At 41.3% G+C, this 24211-nt stretch overlaps 1 protein-coding gene and 1 long non-coding RNA gene across 3 annotated transcripts in view; both read right to left on the bottom strand.

The window, feature by feature from the left end:
- ADAMTS16 (ADAM metallopeptidase with thrombospondin type 1 motif 16) overlaps window positions 1–24211 on the bottom strand; it is a 1002496-nt gene that overhangs the window by 471625 nt on the left and 506660 nt on the right. The gene's annotated exons all lie outside the window — the stretch shown is intronic.
- On the bottom strand, window positions 22178–23971 carry LOC144828954 (uncharacterized). Its single transcript, XR_013610562.1, has 5 exons — window positions 23933–23971; window positions 23736–23820; window positions 23420–23485; window positions 22933–23015; window positions 22178–22414 (listed from the first exon to the last, which is right to left on the bottom strand). It is a non-coding gene; the product is annotated as an uncharacterized LOC144828954 (long non-coding RNA).

The following is a 24211-nucleotide window of genomic DNA, read 5'->3' as shown; positions in this document are numbered from 1 at the left end:
TTCTTGGTCATTTTGCTCTTTTTGTACCCCTTTTTATTTTCCTCCGATATTGATGCTTTTATCACAGTTTGCTCGTTCATCCTCTGTATTTCAATGTGTGGTTTTTCCCTTCTTTGATGTTACTGATTGTTGTGCGTTCATTTGTGTCCCCTTGCCTGCAGTTTATACCCTTCATCTGTTTCCCGTTCCTCATCTCCCTCATCATGTGTAATTTCGTGTCGTGGAATGTCCGTGGTCTTGGAAATCATGTTAAACGTCAAAAGGTATTGTCCCATTTGTCTAAACTTGAATCTCAGATTGCATTTTTACAAGAAACTCATTGTTCTGAGGTGGAGTCGTTAAAGCTCAAACGTCAGTGGGTGGGTCAAGTTGTCTTTTCCCCTTCCCTGGATAAGAAAGGGGGTGTTGCTATATTATTTCATAAGGCTTTGTCTGTTCAAATTGTTTCAACTGAACATGATGCTGATGGACGATGGGTAATGGCGAAAGTTATAGTCCAGAATAAGACGTTAGTCTTGTTGAATATTTATGGCCCTGTTCGCCCTGATCCCAAATTTTGGTCTGATATCAAAACTCTCCTGTCCTCTACTGATTGCCCTAACCTGGTGGTTGCCGGGGATTTCAACCAATGGTTGGACCCTTATTCTGACAGACTTTCCAAATGTAAATTTCAGCCTGACAAAACTCACAAATCTTTCCAATCAGCCATTGCCTGTCGTCCATTCTATGATGTATGGAAAACTTGTAACCCTGACTCCTTTGAATTTACTTTTTTTTCTAACATGCATCAGACTAGATCTAGGATAGATTACATTTTGGTCAGCAAATCCTTGCTCCCCTCTATACAGAAATCGGAAATAGGCTCCATTTTTATTTCTGACCATGCCCCTGTTTTTGCTACACTTGATTTGTCACTCACCTCCTCGTCTTTTAGCCGTTGGAAATTAAATACGTTCCTTTTATCTGACCCTCTTTTTGTCAAAAATGTTACTACCTTCATTCATGAATTTTTTACTTTCAATGATCCATCGGATACCTCCATTCCCACCACGTGGGATGCTTTTAAAGCCGCCCTGCGTGCTTTTGTTGTATCCTTTGTTTCACGAAAAAAGAGAGTTGCTAAAGCTACATATGAGGCTCAATTACGAGATCTCAAACAATTGGAACACACATATTTTACCTCCAAAGATTCTGCTGCCCTTACTGCCCTCATTGCGGCGAAGACTGAACTCAATAAGTTGGCCACCGTTGACGCCTGTAATGTTTTACTTAAAATTAAATCCAAATATCATGGGGGTCAAAACAAAGCGGGTAGGATGTTGGCCAACTACCTGAAAATTAAAGCGGAACGTAAAACAATCGGACCCGTTCTTAATGACTCCACGAATAAACTGGTGTCCTCTGATGAAGATATTGCTGAGGTCTTCCATAATTACTATCGATCCCTTTACTCAGATGATACTTTCCCCTCTACTCAAAATCTTGACTCCTTTTTTTCAGGTCTTCCCTCCCCTCCCAATTTCCCAGATGAGTTTGCTTCTTTGGAAAAGGATATTACCCTCCAGGAAGTACTCTCGGCCATCCAGGCCCTGAAGCGCTCTAAAGCCCCTGGCCCTGATGGCCTCCCTGTTGAATTTTATTCTACATTCTCCTCGCTTTTTGCCCCTAAGTTGTTACAACTTTTTAATTCTTTTCTTGCTCAAGCCAAGGCCTCAGGTTCTTTCATGGACGCATTGATTATTATTATCCCCAAGCCAGATAAAGACCATTCCCAATGTAAAAATTTCCGCCCTATCTCCCTGATCAACTATGATTGTAAAATCTTTGCTAAACTCATTGCCTCCCGCCTTGACAATATTATTCCACTTTTGATTAAAACAGATCAAGTTGGCTTTGTAAAGGGTAGGCTCGCTTCAGATAATGCTCGTATGTTTGCTAATATTATTTCTCTGAGTAAAAAATATAAAGACCCCCTTGCCGCTCTTTCTCTTGACGCGGAGAAGGCCTTTGACCGCATCAATTGGCAATTTATGTTTAAGACTCTCCAGTGGTTTGGTTTTGGGCCTTCCTTTATTTCTTATGTTAAGTTGTTATATTCCTGCCCCCGTGCCAGCATCTTTGTCAATAACCAATTTTCTAAATATTTTCCCTTATCCCGTGGAACGAGGCAAGGTTGCCCCCTATCTCCCCTCTTATTTATTCTTTGTCTTGAACCTTTCCTTGAGCGTATTCGCACCAACGACATGATTACAGGTTTTAAGTTCTCCTCTGTTCATACCAAACTCTCTGTGTATGCGGATGATATCCTAGTGTACATGTCTAATCCTGTTGCTTCACTGCCCCACTTTATGTCTGAAGTTCGTCTTTACTCATCTGTTTCTGGCTATAAACTAAATTTATCCAAGACTGAAGTCCTGCCTTTAAACCCTGATTGTTCACAATACATGTTCAGTGATACTGAATTTACATGGTGTCCAACCAAAATTAAATATTTAGGTGTTTGGTTTTCGTCCTCCCTTAGAGATACCCTTAAATATACTTTTAATACTTTGGTACAGAAATTACAAGCTCTGCTTCTCCTGTGGTCCCCGCTTTTTCTTTCATGGTGGGGTAGGCTTGACACTATTAAAATGATGGTAACTCCTCATGTGTTATATACGATCTCCATGCTGCCTTTCAAAATTCCTAATTTATATTTCTCACGTATAAACTCTCTCTGTACGAAATTCTTATGGAATAATAAACACCCTCGTATTAGTTTGCTCAAACTCACTAGACCGAAATCTGAAGGTGGTGTTCGTTTCCCTCTGTTTAAATCTTACCATTCTGCTTTTTTCTCAAACAATCATTTTCCTTAGCTTATGATTTTCAAACTAGACCAGTCCCCAAATGGGTTCTTTTTGAACGTTCACTTTTGAAGGACTTTCCTTTTGAGCATGTTGCTTTTATGTCCAATTGTTCTTTTATATCTCAATACCCCATTTTGAAATATTCACAAACTCTTATTAACAGCACTTTTTCTAAAGACATACCCCAACTGCAATGTTTTTTGTCTTCCATTGTCTGGTACAATCACTTTCTCAAATATAAGGGTAAATCCTTCTACTTCAAATATTGGAAGGAGAAGAATATTTCCTTTGTTTATCAATTCCTTCACGACTTCAATATTGTCCCCTTTCAAGAGTTGCAACTGCGATTCCAATTACCTGATACCCTTTTCCGTGATTATACTATTATTGTTACTGCTATTTCAGCACATTTAGCTACTTTTACACTTCCAACTGACTCCCCTGTTGTTACCCCACCATCTCCCTTATATCCTTTGTTCTCTACCCAAATCCCCAAAGCTGCCCTGGTTTACAGCATATTGTTATCTACTACCCAACCTCATCCCAAATACCCTGTTGAACTTACTTGGGAAAATGACTTATCTGTCTCTTTTTCCGTTAATTTGTGGGAGAAAATTTGGGCAAAGTTATTTAAAGTCTCCGCAGCTGCCCGTGTGACTCAATCTCTCTATTTTGTATATTGTAGAGCGATTATTACTCCTGTTAGCATTTGTAAGTTTTCTCCCACCTCATCCTCTCTATGTTGGTCTTGTTCCAGTGCTCCAGGTACATTAATGCATCTGTTATTTGAATGCCCTAGGGTTTATTCCTTTTGGAGTTCGGTTTGGAAAGTTTGCATGTCAATTTTTAAGTTTCAAAATGATATATCTTTTCTGCTTGTGTTTCTGGGTTCCCTTTCGTCTGATGTTGATATGCCTTCATCTGATTCCAAGTTGTTTGATCTCTTTATTGCTCTAGCTATTAAGGTTATTCTATCGTCCTGGAAAGATAATTCCAAAATATCTTTCTCCATGTGGTGGAATTTTATTTGTGATGAACATAGAATTGCCAATGTATCCTCCTCCTCTATTCCTCAAAAAATTAAAACTGACCTTCTTTGGTTGCCCTTTGTTTCCTATCTTTCCTCTAACGCTGTATCTCACTGACCACTATCTATCTCTCCTCATCTCTTCTCTTTTCTTCTTCTTTCTTCCTTTCTCTTTCTCCTTTCTTTCTTTCTTCTTTCTATCTTGCCTTTTCTTTTCCTCATACCCCTCCTTTACATCCCTTGGTTAACTGTATTTCATCACGTAATGTTATGCCTGATAATATCCACCAATTTGCGTTCAAATGTTTTTACTGTATGGCATGTACTCTGTTTTACCTGCAAAACTTTTCAATAAAAAACTATTAAACAAAAAACAAAAAAAAAGGTGACAAAGGAGATATGTTGGTTATTTGGTCAGTTTGAAATAGAGTCCAAGGCCCTTGGGCAGCAATTGTAAACGTGAGAATCCACTGTGTGGCTTCATCCGCGGGTCAAACGCTGGACTTCTGGTAATATAGCAAGGTAGTAGCTCCAGTGTGATAGACAGGCAGGTCGGTTTTATTTTCTTTATTGAGAGGACAGCAGTAGAGGGCTCATAGTCAGGGCTACTGGAATTATGTGGAAAGGAGCACCAAATTATGTGGCAGGTAGAATGAGTTATGTCGCAAGAAAAGGCACACTATATGGCATAATGCAGCACATTTTTTTATGATTTGATTTGTTAACTTGTAGAGCGCGCGATTGCCCGTGGGCGTCTTGGCGCTATGCTGAATCCTTCCATCCCTTGAGCGGTGTCTAAAGTTATGCAGAGAATAGCCATGTTTTTACTTCCTTTCTAAAGGATTCCAAAGATGGGCAGATTTTTATGGCAATAGGCAGCTGATTCATTATTTTGTCGTTTTTTTTTCACATGGGAATACTGTCTGAGCACACATTTCACCTCTTTAGTACCAGTTTAATAAGCAAATACAAAGATAAACATCTGAAAGATTACCAGGTAACCTTTACTATGGTTCTTCCAATGTGTACGAACACATATCACCACGTGTTTAGTAACATTTGATCAGTTGGAGCTTGAAACAATATTTTTTTGTGAAAATCTGCAGATTATGGAGAAGATGATAGATTACGAGGCAAATGCAGCAAATCCTTAATTATGCAGAAAAAACTGCAGCCACAGAATCAAATACTCTAACAAAAGAGAGGGACCCCAACGTCCAAAAGAGTAGGGTACCGAACGACAAATTGTCAAATAAGAATTCCCTTTTGGGTATAACCTTATATATTAGACACTTTCTGACCATACAATTCATTCATACAAGAGCAAAAAGGAAAAATTAGTTAAAAAAGGACAGTTTATTAAGTCACAAATATGTTAAAAGATACTGATCTTCTCTTGACATCAGATACAATAAAATATAGAACAAAATTCTTCACGTTAAAAAATCATTACAGTACACAAGTGGGAAACAAAAAGCCAAAGGAGTTGATGGATCCAATTAGCATGAGATAAGTACACTAGTAACACATATCAAGTTCTACTCTGTTATCCGATTTCATATTTGCACCAGAGTTATTGTCACAAAACCTTAGAGTACTTAAACTCAAACACAAAGGGGCATCGACGCGTTTCGGTGGGCACAGTATTTGGAAGCCAACACCTTCTTCAGGATAAAATAGTAGAATCCCACACAAAATTTAAAATATCTCATACCTGGAAAACGACCATTTCCTATGAGTCCGTATATGTAGATATTGATGCCGCAAATGCGGCTATCTTACTCTTTCTGTCGGGTGTGGTCCTGACTCGACGTTTCGTTAAAGGTCACTCAAACTTCAGCCTAGTAAAAGTCTCAAAACTTCATGTATTCTTTTATCTAGCATAAACACTTTCAGGCGCTTTAAAGTCTGCTTCATATGATATCGGGCTACTTTCTAGTCCCTCTGTCACAGCCGACACTGTTCAGAAAATCTTTAATACGGGCTCTACAGTCAAGCTCACGTCCCGGAGGGTTTCATCCACCCCGGGACGTGAGCTCGAATGTACATCCATCAATTCCTTTGGCTTTTTGTTTCCCTCTTGTGTACTGTAATGATTTTTTAATGTGAAGAATTTTGTTCTATATTTTATTGTATCTGAAGTCAAGAGAAGATCAGTATCATTTAACATATTTGTGACTTAATAAACTGTCCTTTTTAACTGATTTTTCCTTTTTGCTCTTGTATGAAAGAATTGTATGGTCAGAAAGGGTCTAATATATAAGGTTATACCCAAAAGGGAATTCTTATTTGACAACAGAATCAAATACTTCCTGTGCCCTGCCCATAGTGCCCTAGAGCAATACCAGTTTGTTTTAGCAGAGCCCTGCGGCTAGTTGGGCCAGTGCAGTAAACAGCGCCAAAGGCCCGGGAACTGTGGACACAACAAAGGCCAGGAAGTGCCTTCTCCACGTCCTGAAGACCATCAAAGAGGGTGTAGAGTGGCTCGAAGGCTGATTAGAGCCTCCAGGTGGCCAGGCAGCGCCAGCTTGCTGCGGCCTAAAATTGGGCCCAGAAAAATTTGGAAAAGGACTTGGTCTACCAGCGCATTAGAATGGTCAAATTAGAAGCTTAATGTGGCGGTAGCTACATTTTGTAGAGCCAACGGCTGGGAGGCTATTCCGCATGGCCTAAACAATCTAAGACAACCCAAATATGGTTGAATGGAGCATGAGAGTTTGAAAGGCCACCATCAGAGTGGCAGACACCGTACTTACCTTAGAATGCCTACGGCAGCTTAAAGCGGTCAGAGAGGGGAGGGATCCCAGAACATGGCACTCGCACCTCAGGCCCGCGGGTAGGCGGACCACACCAGATAAGTATGGTAGAAGGTTGGGCAGAAAAAAAGAGACGGTGGAATACCCACCACACACATATTCCGCGAAGCTCCAGCTCAAGGGGCTCAAGGTGACAACAATAAACGCCAGAATGTGCATGGCAAAATGGAATTTTATGATATGCCATAAAAGTGTCTGTCCGCTTGATTTATGACTTGATTTTTATCGCTATTTGATTTATGGCTTGATTCATGACTGTGATTTATGACTAAAGAGTGACTTACACCGCTTTGATTTATGACCTGGTGACCACCAGGCTGTGTAGTATAGGACAAGCTGATTTTGATGGAAAGATTGATTTACACTTTGATTTTTGATCTGGTGTCAACCAGGCAGTGTGATTTCTGACATACTCTACGGTAAATCGTGTCTAGGATGTACGGTTATGTACATACAGGATGTTTTATGACTCCATCATTAAAGCAATGCGGGGGGGGGGGTGCAAGGTTAAATAAAGCTGTGGCCAATAGCTTCTAAACAGCGTCATGTGTCCAGTGTTTCAATGTGAGTGGGAGTGGCTGCATGTGAAGCAAAGTTTATTGTTTTTTGCCAGAGCTCAGCCCTAGCAGGCTTTGGCTGTTTTGTAGCACCTAAAGGGGTGTTCAAAAGTATTTTTTAATCACTGACAGTAGCCCAGCGAGGCCAATTGTTGGAGGTTAGCATAGGGGGTGGGCTCGTGCCCACTGCAGCTGTTATGTAAACTACAGGGTGCATTGGGCCAGCGAACAGGCTAAACCAACCCAGGGGTCACCGGTTAACATTCCAGCCAGGTCATGTAAGCCTTTCATCTCTTCAAGGCAGGTGAAGTGAATATCACATTCAAGTGGGAAAAGAACGGATAACATTATTTTAAATACTTTGGGGGCAAACACAGAATTGGACATTAACAATGCAAAGTTTTAAATTGAGATATATACAGAGTTCTAGCATGTAAAGAAATGTGTCTGCCACCTTGCTGATTGCAAGGTGGCAGACCAACTTCTTTAAGTGAGAAAGGCCAAGTCATGACCTAAGCAGCATGTTGTGAGAAAAACTGTATACCAGTTGCGTCAAAACTAAAAGTCTGAAGCGCTATTTATTCTTCACACTATGTCAGTTGCCAGAATGCATAGATTGCCCGTATGCTGGTGAAATTTGCACAATCATTTGCACCAACACTTAAATGCACAGACCTGTTGAAAATGCTATATTTGTAATAGAGACCTTTGAAAATGATCGTTAGCAAACTTAGCAAGCATTTCAAATGTGCATGCAACAATGCGCCAGAAACAGCACTATGCAATATGGAGAAAAAAAACAGATTGCACGGGGGAGGTCCGTGAATTCCAGTCCCAATTTTCGGTTACCAGACGGGGAGAACGTGCCCCTAAAACGATCTTAATTTCAGTCGTTGTTTTGCTCTGAAGGTGTGCTTAATTAGTAGCTACACGTCCCCACAGCTGAAATATGCTTAGTTTACAAGGCAAGGGAACGTCTCGAGCCTGTCCGGAAGCAGGGCGCGCTCAACATGCAGTTCTCATGGGTCACCTCAGAGGGAACTTCTAAAGCGGGAAGGAAATTGCTGTAGCTCACTGGTTTTCAGAAAGAATGTTAAGTGCTGCTAGCCGCACTAACCTCAGTTCATTTCCTTTGATCTTCTCTACATATTTATATATATAGTTATCAATTGATTTAAATAGAAACATAAAAGAATTAGCACTCACTATCCAGAGTACCTTTTGTGCTCCTGAGAAGTGCTGGTACTCTTCCGTTAAGCGTATTGTAACAGTGCTAAGGAGTGTAGGGGCTCTCCCTTTCAAGTAAAAGAAGTGCAGGCACTGACCGGACAGTACCTGCCAATTAAAGCACTGCATTTACCTTGTGAATAATAATTTAATGTGAATTCTAAATCAATGTATGGGCCTGATTCAGGAAACTATTAAAAAAAATCTGAAATTCACTTGTTGGTTTACTCTTGGTTTTGAGCATATGTCCACATTATGAGAAAGAAATGTGGAAATACTTGTAGACATCTATGGATCTCGTAGCTCTCTGTTAGATCTGGGGGTCTCTAGTTGGCAAATAGGAACCCTTACTTCTAAGTCAGGATAGGGGGATTACACTCCTTAATAACCCCTGTTCACCCCCTTGGTAGCTTGGCACGAGCAGACAGGCTTATCTCAGAGGCAGTGTATTAAGCATTTGTAAGTATACACAGTAATACAGTGAAAACACTACAGATAGACACAAAACAGGTTGTATAAAAAATAAGTATTCTTTATATAGACCACAAACGACAAAAATCCACAATACTACACTCTAGATTACTTAAAAGATGATTAAAGTTGCTTAGTTCAAGTTGATGGTAAATGCGACAAAGTTCTCAACAAAGTACCTGGATGCGTAACGCAAAGTAAACAAAAGGCTCGCAAAGGGGAGATGCGTCGGTTCTGTGATCCAGGGGAGATGATGCGTCGTGTCTCAATGCTTGTGCAGAGTAGGGGATGCATTGTGATCCTTACCCGTGCGGAGTTGATGCGTAGGTTCTCGGCCTTGTAGGCCCGTTGCGGTGCGCAAGATGGCGCCTTGATGAGATGCGATGATCCGGTTGCGATGTGAGAAGATGGCCCCTGATGCGGCGATGCGATGAAGATGCGATGACGCCCTGACAGCCTTGCGACGACTCTGTACTTTGGAGCCGTGACAGGCCCTGCGACACGCTTCTCTGGTGATGCGATGGCGACTCTCACAATGGCGTCACGCTTCTCCGGTGATGCGACAGCAGGCAGCTTCGTTGAACACACGTTTCCAGGGAGATGCGGCGAAGGCTCACTTCTCCGGCGATGGGACGATTTCAGCTGCAACGGTGACATGCTTCTTCTCGATGCGTCGCGCTTCCAGCTCCCAGCGGTACGCAAGTGTCTGGAGTCAGAATTCCCAGCAAGGAAATTCAGTGGGGAGCTGGAGGTGAAGTCTTTTGTCCCTGTGACTTCAGCTGGAAGCAAGCACAGTTCAAGCCCTTGGAGAATATTCTGTAGATAAAAGTCCTTACAAAGTTCCTTCTCTTTTCCCTTGGCAATGAAGCAACCACTGCAGGCCAACCCAGCAAACAGCACACTGGCAGAGGGGCAATAAAACTCCTGCAGCTTCCTTGGTTCTTCTCCTTGGCAGAAAGGTTTCTTGTCCAGAAGTGATCTAATTTCTTGGGATCAGGGTCCCAATATTTATAGCCCAAAATCATTTGTTCTCTGAAGGCAGAGAGGCCTCTGCCTAGTCCAAACCAGTTCCTGAGCACTTTGTTTACATGACTCTCTTCTTCCTTTCACTGTGCAGGGCAGAGACATCAGCTGCCCCACAGGAGGTGGAGCCAGCAAAGGGGAGGGAAGGCCCAGACCTATTCAGGTCCGAGGTTCAACTCCTCCCTCCCATCTAGATGCAGATCTCTCTATTCACCACCGGGCTGCCCCAGCCTGTCTCCTGGAATCCCCTAGCCCTGTCACTCACAAACCCAGACAAGGAATACACTACCCAGTAGAGGCAGGCCTTGGCAGTTAGGCAAGAAAATACCTACTTTCTAAAAGTGGTATTTCCAAACACAGAATATTAAAACCAACTTTACTAAAAGATGTATTTTATTATTCTGAGTTCAGGCATACTAAATTCGAATTTCTACCATGTTCCCTGAGTCAGTTAGGATTATAAGAATGTAATAATCTAACTGCCAATTCTGGCCTATGAGAACAGGTAGCCGTCAATAGTGAAAAACGAAAATGGCTGTAATTCACTATTAACACATGCTACACACATCAGAGCATGTCCTACCTTATACTTACAATGCACCCTGCCCTTGGGCCTACCATAGGGGTGTCTAACATGAAGCAAAGGGAAGGTTTAGGGACTGGCAAGTGCGTGCACCTGGCCAAGTCGACATGGCAGTGCTAGACTGCACACAGGCCTTGCAATGGCAGACCTGAGACACACTTTACAAGCTGCTTCTGTGGGTAGCACAACCAGTACTGCAAGCCCACCAGCAGCAGCAGCAGATTTACAAGCCCTGGGCACACATGGTGCATTGTACTAGGGGCTGACAGATAAATCAAATAGCCCAATCATGGAGTAACCCATTAGTACATACATTTAACATAGGGAGCATTTGCACTGTGGCCCCGATTAGCAGTGGCACAATGCCCTAAGCAGAAAACCAGTAAAACATATAAAAACAGAGGAAGCAATCAGTCAAACTGAAAGAGAGACTCACGCCAATGTTCCCATGTCTAACACGCTCTATGAGGACTCAATCGTGCAAGTTAAGTTCCAATGCAGAATGTGTATGGGTGCAATTTTGTATGTGCAAATGTGCAGTTTCAAACCTTCTTTTGGTTCACCTATGAGGAAAATGTTTTCTATGTGAATATTAACTTTTCCTTCATAAATACATATTTTTTTAGTGTTCCTTCAAAATCCCACTCTGAAAATGTATTTACACCTGCTCTTGACAAGAGCTAAGGAGCAAAGGTTTATGTTGTGATGAACTATCTACAAAACATAGGTAAACCTCCACAACCGCAAATGTGTGTGTGTGTGTATATCTCAACTTTGCAGGTGGGCCCAAGGAGGAACACCAACAAATACACCACTGCTCTAGCGCTGCAAACATGTAAATTCCATGAGACTGGAGGAATTTTACAGTCCCCAATATACTTTTGAAAACTGCTCTATATCAGGAATGACAGTTTTCCATGGCAAATAATTTTTTATAAACTTAAGTTGTACTTGGGTGCACAATAACATTTGGGTCCTTGTTTTTTTTTTTTTAGAATTGTTGAATGTAACCACTTTCCCACAATGAGACATCCTGCAAGAACAAAAAGACACAAGGCGTGTATTACTGCACATCATACGACTCAGCTCACTTCCCTGGAGCAACGGGGGTGTCTGGGAATTTACTAAAAGAAATGCCCGTGGGTAAGATTCAAAGGTTTAAAATGACATTGAAAGGATTTGAATGGCTAAGTACAACCTGTCTCACTGACAGTGTTTCTTCCAGTGAAACGTGCAAATTATCACAACTTTGGGTTGTCATTAGTACCTCTAAAAGGCTTAACATAAAACACTGAAACATTATTACAATGAATCATTTTGGTGAACGGTCATGTGTTGTAAGATTTCAGAGGGTCTGGGGTTGTGAAGGTATTATAAATCACAGAATCTGTGATACCAAGGTGCAGTTCAATTGACTTCTAGGAAGAATCATTATTTGCAGTAGTCTTCGATCTCATATGTAAATACCAGAGTCCTACTGCAAGATTTGGAGTGGTCACTTTCATTCAGTTTAGCCAGACAAAGACTTTGGGCCGAACTGGGCGCTCATGAAGGGGCAGCAAAGCTTTCAAAAGTCCCTATCATATGCAGTTACTAAGTATTTTTTGTCACATAACCTTTCTGTAAATTGCTAGATCGCAATGTGTTCTGGGTGAGGAATGCCGCTTGTGTTAGCTGGTAGTGTCTTTTTCTAAAAATGTTCAGGAGAACATTAATATTAGTTACTACAAATGGTAGATAGCTTAGGGGCACTCATTTTAATGTTACACCCTCCTTTCATCCTTGCCCACCGGAGGTTATCACATTCATTTTAACTCAACATTTGAAAATTCCAAATCTATTGCAAAGCCTTGAGAGGGAGAAAACTCTTTTGACAGGAATACTTATTCCTTCATGGTGTGCCCTCTCCCTGCAGGGCAACAACGGACTACTCAATGTGCAAGAGGTCATGGGAGGTCACTCCATGTCTATCTACGCTGTTTATTTATATCAGTAAACAAACCAGTGCAAAGTTCATACCATGAGAGCTTTAGAAAAATTGTGCTAAGTGGAAATGTCTTGCGACATTCAAAAATAAAATTGACTTTTCACTGTAGCGACTAAACATGACAATGTACTTTCTGCCTCTTACCAAATCAAAATATTTGTGCAGCAAAAGACATGGAGTGGAAAATATTAAAGCTCCTGGTCACATTCGAACTTGGTATGTTCTGCAGTAAAAACACCCAAAATGGAGTAAATAACTGGAAAAAAAACACATAGATACATTAAAAAGCATTTGCTTGCAGTGTCGTGTAGCAGTTCCCAAGGATTCCTTGTAGACTGACAGTACAGTCCAGGGTCTCCATACCGTTTGCGTCCTGCCTACAACGTCATGTTTAAACATAGTGCTATATTTACTTTTGTAATCATCAGGAAGTTGAGAGCTTCAGCAAATGGAAGTTGGAGTGTGCACCGGCCCTGACTCCTCATTTTTAAAACGCCGCCCATTGCTATTATAACCTGAGTCTATGATGCTCACTAAGTTGTCCCACATCTCTGCAGAAATGAATGTAGTGATCTGAATCATACAGTGATTAAAGCATTACATCTAGGCCTGGCAGCCTAATTCTAACGAGAAGTTACCCGGCTAGGGCCTCTTCATGACCCTGTCACACGAGGCAGGGGGGGGGGGCACTGGGAGCACGGAAGCCCCCTGCAGGATTTGGAGAAGCTATGAAGTCTTTCCTTTTAGGTTTCCCTCTTCTGGATAATACTGCGTTTCATCCTCTAGTGACCTCAATTACTCTTTGTTATTAGCCCAATGCTTGCAATTTCAGCTGTGATGACTTTTGACCACTCAAAGTGTATCCCCTTTCATAGTGAGGGGGATAAACCCAGGCTATGTGGTGACTGGTCATGGTAGTGGCAGAAATGTCACAGTTCTCGGGCACAGGGCTTTTTATAGGAGGGAAGACTCTCTGCCGTCTCTCCCCAGTGAAACGTCGATCCAGTCTCTGTAACTGGGGTCTCTTGCCTTCATCATGTATGAGACATGTATCATGTTTGTATAAATGAGATGTGTGTGTGGCTCAATAATGTCTTGGTAGCAGGCAGGGTATATTTGGACCCCTCATGCGCACTGCACAGGAGGCCATTGAGAAGGCTGGACATGTCATAATCATTTGAAACCCCACATCCCCACACATGTCGATCTTGCTAGATGGGAAAGGGTGCCCAGCCCACTTCTTATTCTAGAGCAGATTTTCCCTGGCTTTAGTTACACCCACTCATCCCTCATTTTTAGTATTGTTGGGAGTGGGAACAGATGCAGGGCTCTCCCACTTAAAATAGTTCAAACTGACCTGACTATGGTCTCTCAGCTCCAGAGTCCGCACAAACAGAAGAACAATTGGAACAACTGTAAGATACACTTTCTAGGATTTGAGGAGGGTCAAAACGTTGGAATAAAGCTGACCTTCTTGTTGGCTCTGACATAATACATTGGCACCCAGTAAAAGCATTGCCCCCTCTACCAGTACATGCTTGCAGATCATGCAACAGTGAAGAGGATTGTGCGCCAGAAAGTAGACATATCAGCAAGAGAGGAACCCATGCTGGCTGCTCTCTCCCTCCATAGTAGGAGAGCTACATGTAGCTTTGCTGCTCTGGCATATGGGGGGATGGAGAACTTACCAAACTGTGTAAGGATGTGGGCTGCACAAGCAAGAGGTACAGACCTAATACAAGGTAGACCTTGGCATAGCCAAGCAGACAGGAAGAATATGAGGAGGATGTTTGAATGGACTCAGTTTGCCTGAAGTCAACAGATTCCTAAAGTGCTGCTGGCCAGAAGAAGAAAATGCATTATCTGTGGCACATGAGAAGTAGCCTTTACAATGCCAAGTAATCACATAAAGAACTCCGAGCACAACGAAAATAAATCAACGTAGAGTTGCGTTGTGTGTTATCATCATCAGCCTTTATTCTTCTCAAAAGAGGAATTTAACATTTCTTTCCCTTTGCCAACGTGTTTCGCCTTTGCTGCAAATTAGGCAGCAGGCTTCATAAGGGGTACAAATAAAAAACAAATAATAAACATACATATCTTTAGGAATAATTCCCAAACATACCGTGATCAGAGAGCCATCACCCAGGTCTCATTGACCCTTTTCACCAGGTGTACAAGAGTATTTTATGCGAGCTATCAAGATAGGTACTCCATTTAATTAATCCAGTTCACTCTGATCTAAGCAAGAGAGGGCCAGGCACATCTGTTATTCTGGGAACTTAACTAATCCAAATAAATATCAAGGTTAGGAAGTTCCGTGATTGATAGAAAAAATCTGTCCCCAGTTATCAGCTAACTATTGCAAAAGCTAACCAAATCTGGTGTTTCCACGAAGCTGTGTCTATCATCATGACTCCAGTATCTGATTGTCAATTCCTACAATATATATTTTATATTATACGCCATTATCCATATGCACTAGAGAGGTAACCATCCAAAAGTACCCTACACATGTATCTCAGCTTACCTTTAGCACCTTAAGAATGTGTGCTGTTGCAGGGTCACGGCCCTATGTTACCATATCCAGTCTCTACAAAGACATATGTCTCAACAAATCACTAGTTCAAAGTCCCACACAGCAAGGCATATATCACTAAATGTCTCGCCGATTAAATCACCCTACATTATGTTTCGGTGCCCAACTGGGGTTTGTGTATTACTAAAATCCTGTCTTCACCTCTACCTGAAAACCACTATGGTCTCCATCGTGCCAACGTAAAGTACAATATAACATGCATCACATTAGAGTACAGTTCTCACAAGTGTTAAAAGGGCACCATTTACACTGTTTGCATGCAAAAATATTCAGATGGTAAAAGTAGCACAGTTAAAAATATATAGGGATTATAGTGAGCCAAATGCATCCTATAGATTGCACCACACAATCTTCACATTTTGTCCAGTTTTTCGTGTTTGTCCCCAAACAGAATTTAATGATCAAACAAATTAGAAAGTCAATAATGAGATCCAGTGTCTGGAAAGGTTAATTACGACGTCTATGTTACCCTATTACTAGTAGTTTGCTCTATATAAGCACCTAACCGTGGTTTGGGCAATACTAAAACACTATCAACACCTTTGCTTTATACACTGTAGTCTCCATCGCAGCTGTGCAAATGACAAACTTACGTGCAGTGCGTTCAACTAAAGTGCTCACGTGTTGAGAGTCACTGTTAGAAATGCGGTCTCTAGTTGGGAGAGGTATGCACCCTGTCCAAGTAGGGGCCCACACTCTACTTAGGGTAAGTGTAGTACAAACTAAAAGTTTACCTGTGCTCACCCTCTGGTAGCTTGGTTCCATTGTGAGTGCTTGCCCACTAAGATACCTGTCCCATTGCAAAACAACACAACCAGTTGGGTTCTAAACTAGTTCTAATACTCTATAGACCTTTGGACTGCTCCCTCAACTAGATTTGAATGACCAGACAACTGATCACCAATGAGAATCTCAGGATCTTCGAAAACACTATGGGTCCCGGTTTTTCGGATGGTGGGTTTTTAGACAGAGATTTCTGTTAGATTTTTTTTATTCTTCTTGGGCATCTGAAAAACTCTCCATTCGAGACATCAGCACAATGAGCTGCATAGCATGGTACTGAAAGCTGGACAGGTATTATATTTGGGTCCTGAGTCCCTGCATGTTTAGCATGCTCATAATTCTGAATCCCTTGCATAGGAAAGTACTTGTAAAAACATTTCTGAAGATTTCAAATATACCCAGAGCACCGCCTGTTAGACGGCAGGGCCAATGTTATATATGTAGCACGGAGACCTTATTAAAGTTTAGGGTCGGATATGAGCCCCTCGTGGTTTGTTTGTTAGCAATGTGTCTTCTGTGGTCTTTGAGAACCCCTGACTAAGATGTCATATTAACACGGTCCATTTGAAGTTAACTTTGTCAGCGCTGTCCTTGCCCACATGTAGTCCTGTGTCTGTTCGTCCTACAGTCAGGGCTTCCTAGCTGTCCAGCTTTGCCTGCTAGAGGCGAGTGCCAGTGGTAGAAATAGTGGTCTCTAAGAGCTGGACTGTGGGAATTGCTGAAAGCTTAGCAGAACAGTTTTCAACAAAGCGTCTGTGTGCTAAGACAAATGGGTAAAACATAACCGAGGCTGTCTTTGTACAGAAATCCTTTTAGCACAATTGGGCACCAACGAGTTTGCAAATGGGTGCTAGCTGGATCACAGTTAATTAATCTAAACAGAAACCAAAACTTCAGACGTTTACGAAGGCAGAGAGAAGCAGCATCTGGGATATCACACAAGGGTTTAACCGAAGAAGTGCAAAGGCTTTCCAGCTTTACCGATTACTCGTCTAACAGAAAGCAGTTTAATATTTTTAACACCAATGAGATGAACCGTAAATCTCACAATATCTGTTCCGTTTCAGGAACACGTGCATGATTTAGGAATCCTTTTGATGTGCGTATTAAAGGGGGCCTTTGCACCAAGCCGATCTTCAGAACACGAGAGAGCAATTTACATCTGGGTAGAACGGATTTACAAACCAGGTATTGGGGACGCACCAGTGCTGGGTTTTGTTTTCAATTAAACAGTCTTGTGTGTTGAGCATGGCGACTTAAGTGAAATACACCAAGCAAGGCACAGAAACTACAAAAGGCTGATAAAAAAAAAATGCAGTGATAAGTACGGGAAGTAGTACCGCATGATTTCTCTCTTATATACTCCTACATGACTTTCTGAATTAACTCTGAAACACCCAACCCTCTATTAGTAAAAGTACAAAATGGGTACACAGCTTTCTATTTCAATTAAATGTGAAAGAGTACCCCCTGAATATGTTCATTTTATTCCCATTTCGCCAATTCACAAAGGTAGGTTATATTATGTCTATTTGTATAGCACACTAATCGCCCGTGAGGATATCCAGGCGCTTGAGCAGGTGCATAGATGAGTGTCCTTCCGGAATAATTCAAAGAGCCAGGTCTTTACCGTCTTCTAGGACTCAAGTAGTGAGGAGGAGGCTCTGATGTGTTGTTGGTGGCTGTTCCATGTTTTTGGTGCGATGTACGAGAACCAACGACCTCCTGTACTGCTCTTATGAATGCGGCAGATGTGTGAGGGAGAGTGAGGCTGAGCGTCGGTGTCTGCCAGACAGGTTAAAGTGTATGCGGTTGTTGAGGTATGGTTGACCAGTGTTGTGTAAGGCTTTGTATGTGTGCATGAGTATTTAGAATTGGCTGCGTTTTGAAATGGGAAACCAGTGGAGCTCTCTGGGGTGGAGCGAGATGTGGGTTTGGCGTGGGAGGTCAAGTATGACTCTTGCAGCGGTGTTCTGGTTGTTGTTCGTAAAAGAGTACTACAGGAGTACTACTCAAAAATGCCTGTGGGATTAGGCCCAAAGCACAAACTTGTTGCTACACATCTATACTTTAGCCTTTGTGTTTGTAAGACAAGATTAAAGTAAAGCTATTCTTTATGTAAGGAAATCTTATAGTGGTGCTATTCATGCCTTATCAGAGATGTATGAGGAGAGCTTTCACAGATGTTATCTGTGATTTACCCATTCTGTGTTTAAAAGAAACTTAAACCTCTGGTATCAGTGCAGTACCAGAACTGTGTGTGACAGATGCGGCTGTGTCTAATGCTGTATATTGTGCATGAGGTGCTAGTGTCCTGGTGCTAATGCGGTTGCATCCTTTAGTTGGTGAAATGTTTGCCATCTCAACACTGCACTGATATCAAGCCATTCACAGTACAACACAGTATGTACACAATGCAATGTCAGGCACCATTCAACGCACATACATATACACAAATACAGCCCAAAGCTTCATTGTGCAGTTTCCACCTCAGTGGCACATTTAGATAAAGTAATACTCACACCTTTCCCCCGACCAGCAGTACACATTAGACATAATCCCTACCACATTTACACACTTAACATTACTCCAAACCATATAGTTGGCTAAGTGCTTACCACTGACAAGTTATTCTGGAACAACTACATCTACAATTTACATCATAACCATTCTATAGACATTTACTTAAACACAACAACCACATACTTACATATATGAAATGGCATGAAACTCACCTCACAGGCAAAGATGCCTCTAAACATAACTTCCACTTAAAGCCGTACAATGGACAAACGTACAAAAAATGGAGATGTCTATTGACATATGCCTTTATTGAGATATTGATTTACACAGGTTTGTAACAAGATGCAGCTGACAACGTCCAATATGATCCATCACTAAACACTAGTTTATCCTACTCCAACATTGCCGGCCACTATTCAATCTGATCATTTTCCAATAATACAAAATACAACCAAATACAATTTCAGCAGACCCCTTTGACTCCGGTCAATGTAACACCAGAACCATGAAGAGAGCTGTTGGAACGTTATCATGAGTCCCAGCGCAATCAGGGAATAATGAGCTCAAATTATAACAGTAACCTTTTACCATTGATATCCTGATTTGCTACCTAACTGTTGGTCCCAAAACTGAGCACCAAATACACCCCTCTAGCACTTGACCTTCCAGGAAGCGAAGTTGGGCAGTTCAGGTCTTACTCAGGGATGTGTGTAGGGCAGAGACTCAGATCTCAGTTAAGCAAATAATAACAGTTAATCAATCATTGTCCAGACATTGCTTTTTCTTGAAAATGAAAAAGCTCTTTATTCGCCACACACAACTCAACAATATACATAAAATTTGAGAGCAGAAAAAGTCACAGAGTTATACTTGGGGAGGAGAAATCCTTTCTGAAGGGAAACCATCCAGTAGTGACCTAGGCTGTCTCGGTTGGCAGGTGAGGGGGATTTATGCTGAAACACGAAATGTGCTTTCAGCCACATTGCCTCTTGTGGAATTGGTAAGGGGTAATCCTTTGGCACTCCTCTGGGGCATCATCTAAGCCGCTCCTCCAAGGTATGTATGGACCACTTATCTGGCACTGTATCATGCAAACAGTCTGAGATAACAGTATCACTGCACACTGCCAGCTGAGGCACTACCCCCACTAGTGTGCCAACTCACACAGTCCCTGGGGAGCAGAAGTGCTGACCCAGACCCAGTCCTGCTGACTCAAGTGCCAGCCTCTGTTTGTGTGGTTATGCACAGGCACGTCCTTTAAATTTTAAGGAGGAGAGGCCATGTGGGCACTGGTCGCCGGAAGCTGTGCTCCCTATCGCTTGATCCAGTAAAGGAAATTTTCATTTTGGATCTTCCTCAGACCCAACACCCAAACAACTGATGAGCCCACCCGGGTTATAGCGGTGATCCCTGTCAAGTATAGTGTTTCCAATGAGAAAACACTGAATGCAGTAGTAGCGTCTTAGCATTGAGCCATCAAAGGTAATTGTGCTTCTTCTGATGAAACCACCAAATGCAGGGAGATTTTTCTTAGCACCAACATGTCACAGGTGCCTCTTTTTGTCAGACCATGGTGCCCACATGCAAGGACTGATTCATGGAATGCATGCTGTGCTCCAAGGTATGCTGCAGGGAGACCAGAGTCAGAAAGCCCCATAGCCTGACAGTGCAGAGCCCTCTCTGAGCCGCAGCCGTCCATTGTTCATTTCCTCCTGTCCAGCCCCTCAAGGCCCTTCCCCTCTATTCAGCCTTTTCGTCTTGCATGGAGCCCTGCAATTCATACTGCTGCCTGGAAGGTTCTCTCCATCTTATGACCATTCACTCACAGGGATTCCAAAATAAATGGATTTCTGTGCTGCAAGAGTAAAGCTTAGGACATCCACTATGCACTCATGCTAATGCAAGCAAACAGGCAAAACCTACATATGACATCCATTTCCCACATGGATGAAGTAAAGGACCTGGTTGCAGATTGGTTGACTCATTTAAACAAGCACTGACAACGTCTATAGATATGGAATGTATGCAAGCCTTTTGGCTCTGTCAAAGCTTGTTTTGTCATGGGGTTTGCAAAACATTACTGTTGAGGAAGGCGAAGGACACATCAATTTTTTAAAAAGCTAAATTATTTTTCGCACTTAAAAAGCTCAGGTTGCTGTGGTAGTCTCTAGCACCTAAGGTAACTACTTTGTGTGTGGATGTGCTCCGTGTGATATAACGTATATAAACGATCTACACAACACCCTGTCAAAACTGACTAACGTCGTCCCAAAAATTAACGTCAATATACTCTCCGCGCTTCTATATGCAGATGATGCGGTCATCATGAGCCGCACCCCAATGCACTCCACACTTTAGTCAAGGGCCTTGTATCCTTTATGGCGGATTTGGAGCTCTGTACCAATTTAAAAAAATCATATATAATAAGCTGTGGCCCGAAAAAAACAAAACACTATCAATTCTATAACTTCTGGTACCGATCCCTATTACGCACTTGCACTTTTCCTTATCTGGGCCTAGTGTTTTCAGAGACAGGATCCTGGCAAGCTCATGCTGCCCACAATAGAAGCAAACTTTCAAAATCGATCAATTCCATCCTGTGCCTTCGGCAGCAGAAACAGGCAGAGGTGGTATCACCTTTAATGAATATATAGAAATCGCAGTGTATCCCGAAAGCCACACATGGCGTGGAAGTTTGGGGATTCACAAACTGCAGCGGGATTCAAAGGAAAGAAAACAGATTTTGCAGAAAAATTTGGGGGGCCCAAATCTCTTCACCTTCCTATGTATGTCATAGGGAACTTAATTTGTTTTATATAGAAGATTTTATTAGGTTGCGCCCAGCGATATTCTGGCTAAAAATATGGCAGAACCCTGCAGCATCCCTAACAAGAGAGATCATCACAGACTGCCTTAAGTGCGGCAAGGGGGGTTCCATACCCTGGCTCTCCGCTGTCAGAAAAAGTTTAACGAGTGTGAAACTGGAACTTGTCTTTCTACATCCACTTGCAATTGAGGGTATGAACAAAAGATCACTCATGGGGGCATTATATGAATTATATAACAATGAAAGACATGCCACCGAATGCCTCAAACCATCAGTAGTCAGGTACATGCCCCTTCGGGAGGCATTTGGCCCCCAAAACCGTATGCTAACTAAATATCTTTTGAATAGCGTTGGGCACTGGAAGAGGAGCCTACTCTTTCGCCTCAGAGATGGTTCAATAAAATACTCACTTTGTTTTCCGTTGGGATTCAATAATAATCTTGAGCAGATGCCTTGTCCGTGTGGCACCGGTAGTAACCAAACGGGCGTACACTTTCTATTGTTCTGTAACTACTGCGGTAAATATACAAAGCAGTACCTGATCCGTACTTCAAGGCAGCAACCATTATGGACTACAAAACAGCGTACCTTGAAATCTTACAACTTGGAAGTGATGATTTGACCTTCCGAGTAAGCTTGTTCTTAGAAGCGGTACACAAAAGTGAGCAACCCAATATACCCTTGAGGGTTTGGGCAATAGATATGTTATGGTAATTGGACCTTCAAGGGTTTTAATTGTCTATGTTTCAAATATTATTTTAATTATCTACAATCGTACGACCTGATATATTTGATGCCGTTAATGCACAACAACTGTGACAAATGTTTTTTAAGTCAATTTCTGTTTGTCACTAAACAGTGATCTTTTTGAGACAAAAGAGAGCAAAAGAAAGGGTGTATGTGAAAGAGTATTCAGATTTAATATTTGTTACAAGGGTACATGATAGATATAAAACGTTGTAAGAGAACATACAAATACATTGATCTACAAAAATTCTCTATACAACAATTGCAAGAGCTTTTCTACCTATTTACAATCTAATTTATTATCCGGTAGAAAAAGCAAGCGTCGACGTTTCGGTCTCTATTCTTGCGTTTCCGAGACCATCCTCAGGACATAAAAAATCATATCTTGGGAGACCCTAAAAATAACAAAGATGCCATTAAAAAAACATCTAAGTATCCTATGCTTAGGAAATAATCAGTTATCAAAATATATAACACCCTGAGCTCTCAATATTTTATAAAACAAAATACATTGTATATCTATTTACATATCATTCTAGAGTTTGATTCAGAATTATCTAAGTTATACATCCCAAATGGTTACTTCCATCAAATGCAATCATTGTATAGATGTCTATTTCACAATTAAATTGTTTTCTGATTCAACACTAAATGATATAGTGCCTTGAATGATTTAAAAATGACCTTTCAAAAAAAGCGGTTTGCATGATTGTCAAAGCAGAAGGATAAAGAGTCACTCATGCTTGAACTGTGGTTACATTTACAAGAAAACATTGGTTTGTAATAATACTTCAATTTCAGTTATTAAATAATGTCTATATGTCTTGGAACAATAGAATCCATTATTTATTGCATTTACTTGAAAATGATGTCTTGGCCTTAAAGAGTGTCATGTATGTATATAAAAAATTACCTCAACCACGGAAGTTCTGATTATAGTGGTAATGTGCGACACGGCATAAATCGAAATGATTGTATCTCTCTTAGTAGAATAACCTGCATCACAACCAAAAGAAATGTCTGTTTGAGAACACTGGCCTTAGAGACAATATTTTGACTGACATCGACATCCACCAGTTAAATATATCTTCCATGAGATCGGTCTATGGAACTACTCTATGTCCTTTGCTAGTTTTTCAGATAACTTAAAAACAACCGGGACTGAACATTAGTCTCTAAAGGATTGAAGACATAACACTCAGTGTAATTACTAAATGCTGGTTTATACTAATTTTTCTAAAAAACCGGAGAGAGTGGGGGGGGGGGGGTGAACCTCTATTTCTTTATATCGAGCAACTAAATTTAAGAATACAAATTTATTTATAAGAAATATCACTACATGGATCGCATTATCGTGCAAGCGACAAAGAACAAACTGTCTCAGCATGGTCAATAAATACCTGTTTGAAGTCCTTATTCGCCTGACTTCATAGATGTATAGAAAAGGAATTGGGCAGATAAAATATCTGTGGACAGGTGGAGAGAAGCAATTAATTCCTATGCTTGTGTTACTCTTAAACAAATATAGTCTCTCACTATCATCTTATTTTGTACCTCAATCAGGCCGATCCGATATTAACCGTTAGGATTTAGTTAATCAAACACATAAGTTAATGTTATAGTAGGGGGCCTACAAAACTATGAAATTTTAAAATACTAGTGTGGGACCTCCAATATTATGAGGCTTTCAATAGCTTTATTCAGAGAGTAACATACCTAAGAAAATTTTGAAAATCTCCTATCGTGTTATTCTGGCGTTTGTAGTTACAACGTTGAGTCTATCGCAGTCAGCTCTCAACAACTAAAAAACACCAAAAATGTGTATTAGTTAAAGGTTCAGTATAGAATTTAAGCCAAGCAAGTAGAGGGGAATTAGGGGGGGAATTATCTAAATTGCCTGCTCTGTCAAATACCTGAAATTAATTTGCTGCAGCCCGTCACTTCCAAGTCAGTTCAGGAGCAAGAATGAATGCATGTAACCCGAAGCTTTTTAAAGGGCTTCGTTTGGAGATCAAAAGAGGACTTTCATTTAGAGATCAAAAGAGGACTATCGTTTGTCAAAGGGTCCCATGTGTCTGATCGCAAACTGGCGGCCATCTTGGAAGGTGATATTTTACATATAATTCATATAATTCACATGTAATTCGAGCTTGCTAGTCAAAGTGTAGCTTCATCTTATAACATAAAAAACA

This window comes from Lissotriton helveticus, chromosome 4_1 (assembly GCF_964261635.1).
Source record: "Lissotriton helveticus chromosome 4_1, aLisHel1.1, whole genome shotgun sequence".
NCBI classification, from domain to species: Eukaryota; Metazoa; Chordata; class Amphibia; order Caudata; family Salamandridae; genus Lissotriton; species Lissotriton helveticus.
This window is presented reverse-complemented; position numbering and strand designations above follow the sequence as displayed.